Genomic DNA, 3,203 nt, shown 5'->3' with positions numbered 1-3,203 from the left:
TTTTTAGTTAATTCGATTCCCGGGTAAGACAAGCGAAGTTTAGAAGATCTTTGGATGCAGTTTTGTTTCATTTTAAAAATAAAGGAATGTTTTCTTTCAGTACAATTAGCTAACTACAGGATTTAGGTAGTTGACCTCCAGGGCCTATTGATTTTTTTCACCCTGTATACGTCATACTGCTGGGCACCGGCCTCCTTTCAGAAAGAGAGGGCTTGGGCCGTAGTTCCCACGCGGGCCCTGTGCGGATTGGGAACTTCACACACACCATTGAATTGCTTCGCAGGTTTGTGCTGGTTTCCTCACGATGTTTTCCTTCTCCGTAAAGCTCGTGGTAAATTTCAAATGTATGACGAAGACCATAGGAACAACCACTAGGCCACCACGGCTACGAGTACTAAAAGGTTTGGGTCCATATTGGCTCATATACAGTTATTTATTTATTATATATTTTTTAAATAATTATTTTTACTACTACCTACATTGTTCATAATGATACATATTTCTTTTTTTTTTACTCATAATTTAATCACTGAGATTTTATCTATACCCATAATGTTATTTTAAAGAATTTCTTTATTTATAAACTTATTTCATATTATTATATATATCTACAATAATACACATAATAATAACAATATCTAAATCGCAGTTCTACCTAACCTAACCCACTTTTTTGGCAGGATTTCGGTTTCGTGAGGGTCGCAGTTCTAACCTAACCTAACATTTTTGGCAGCATTTAGGTTTTGTGAAGGTCAAAGTTCTAACCTATGTGGCTTTTCCGGCTTATTTGTTTTTATAGTTTCTTATTTTGAATTTACTTGCATTTATGTATGGATAGATTAGGAATAAACAAATGTATATTTTGAAATATATAATACTAAATGCTATTGCCTGAAATCGATATGTTGAAATTGAAATTGTTTACACATAAAGAAGTTAGTAAGCGCTGAAATTACTATTACTAATACTATTACAATTATTAATTATTATTATTATTTTGTTGAATAATGATATATACATCATCATCATCATCATCAGCCGGAAGACGTCCACTGCTGGACAAAGACCTCCCCCTTAAAACGCCACAACTCGCCACTTGCATCCACCGGTTTCTCGCAACTCTTTTATATGAACTTACGTATGTCAATGTCAAGCTGTAATAATGAGGGCTATCGCGAATGAATTCGCCGCTAGAGGCGCTAGTGTAGCGTGAGGTCTCCGAAATGTCAAATCTCATAGTTTTTGGGTGAGCTACGCGGGTTTATTTATAATTAGAATAATTTTGTAAATATTTTGCAATATCTGAAATTAATTATGGCAAATATGCGTTCCGGGGCAATGAATGTCTGTGTTTTGAGACAGTTTTGTCTTTCGGAAACCTTTTTCCTCCCTTTTTCCGAACAAAACGGGGACTATGCAACACTGTGGCATACTCGATATTTTATGGTACGGTTTTAAGGTGTTTTAAATATGATTTTAATCTAAACTTTGTTTTCACGCCCGTAATAACAGACTTTGAAAGCCATACTTAAAAACCTCACGCAACAGTGCGCCATCTAGTGAGACAAAAAACGATAGCCCTCATTGCATTTAATACAGCTTGACATTAACATACGTAACACCTTGGTAACACCCAAGTAACACCCTTAAGAATGTTATCTGCCAGTAACTATAACGTTAATAATAAAGAGGTTGCAATGTGCATAATCTCTTTTGCGACTAAATTATCTTGTATGGGTACACCATATCCTTTATTTTTCCATTTCCTAGTATGAAGCACCAACTGGATTATTTTGAAAAAAATATATATTGTAAGCCGCGGTGGCCGAGTGGTTTGACCTATGGCCTCTCAAGCAGAGGATCGTGGGTTCAAACCCCGGCTCGCACCTCTGAGTTTTTCGGAATTCATATGCGAAATTACATTTGAAATTTACCACGAGCTTTACGGTGAAGGAAAACATCGTGAGGAAACCTGCACAAACCTGCGAAGCAATTCAATGGTGTGTGTGAAGTTCCCAATCCGCACTGGGCCCGCGTGGGAACTACTGCCCAAGCCCTCTCATTCTGAGAGGAGGCCTGTGCCCAGCAGTGGACGTATATAGGCTGGGATTATTATTATATATTGTAGACCTTTATATAAGCAATTACCTAACAAAAAAACTGTTGGTGTCGCTCTTCTAGAAAGCAAGAAAAAAAATACTGAAGTAAAATAAAATATTATTTAAAGACTATGTGAGTCTCTATACATAAAATACTGTACTAAAAGATTACGAAGCTCGCATTAGCCAATGAGGAAAAAAAATCATTTTTGTGAAAAGTTAAAAAAAAACATATCTCAGAAAATAACAAAGATAGGAAACTGAAACTTACAGGAAATAATACTAGTCATGAGCGCTCTTATTAAAAAAAATACAGTGAATACAGCTACGCTCTTTGAGTTGAGCTCCAAAATACCGTCCAAAATATTTTCTATAACATCTAGCGAACTGACTATCCCCAAACTGCCGCATACGATTTTGTTGAGCAAATTGTACGGGTGGAACTAGCGTTAGAGTATAACGTTTTAAGCTTTCGTGATTTTCACTCATAGTCAAATCAAAACCCACTGCCACGGCCACTGCAATGTTGCCGAAACGTCGAGGTAAATATTAGAAAGAAAGAAAGAAAGAAAGGTTTATTTTAGCTCCAAAAGTACCACCTAAAACTAAGACTAGAACTAGCACTAAAACTATGTTACTAGGTGACACGGCAGGATACCAAAAAGGGTCTCCACTCAGCATGTGTTGCCGCACATTATTACTCGTGTGTGTTAGCGTAATAAGTCCCGTTGGTGGTATTTTTTACTATAGCGTTAGAATATTTTCATGTGAGTCGTCGTAACACTATTAGAAACAAGAGCCATAGTTGAATATGATAAACGTGTGTTCTTTAGCATTCTGATTTGCTTATTGTTTTTGAACATGTTTCAAAGTCAAAGTCAAAATATCTTTATTCAATTTAGGCTATAACAAGCACTTACGAATGTTAAAAAAAATCTACCACCGGTTCGGAAAAACCTCTGCTGAGAAGAATCGGCAAGAAACTCAACGAGGTATATTTTATTTAAACAGATTTACAATATTATTAAATGATATGTATACATCCCAAGTATTTACTTAACACAACTTTATTTTTAACACAGTAGGTTCGCTATTTGAAGGGAT

This window comes from Choristoneura fumiferana, chromosome 16, assembly GCF_025370935.1.
Source record: "Choristoneura fumiferana chromosome 16, NRCan_CFum_1, whole genome shotgun sequence".
Lineage (NCBI taxonomy): Eukaryota > Metazoa > Arthropoda > Insecta > Lepidoptera > Tortricidae > Choristoneura > Choristoneura fumiferana.
The sequence above is the reverse complement of the archived record's forward strand: the minus strand, read 5'-3'. Positions refer to the sequence as shown.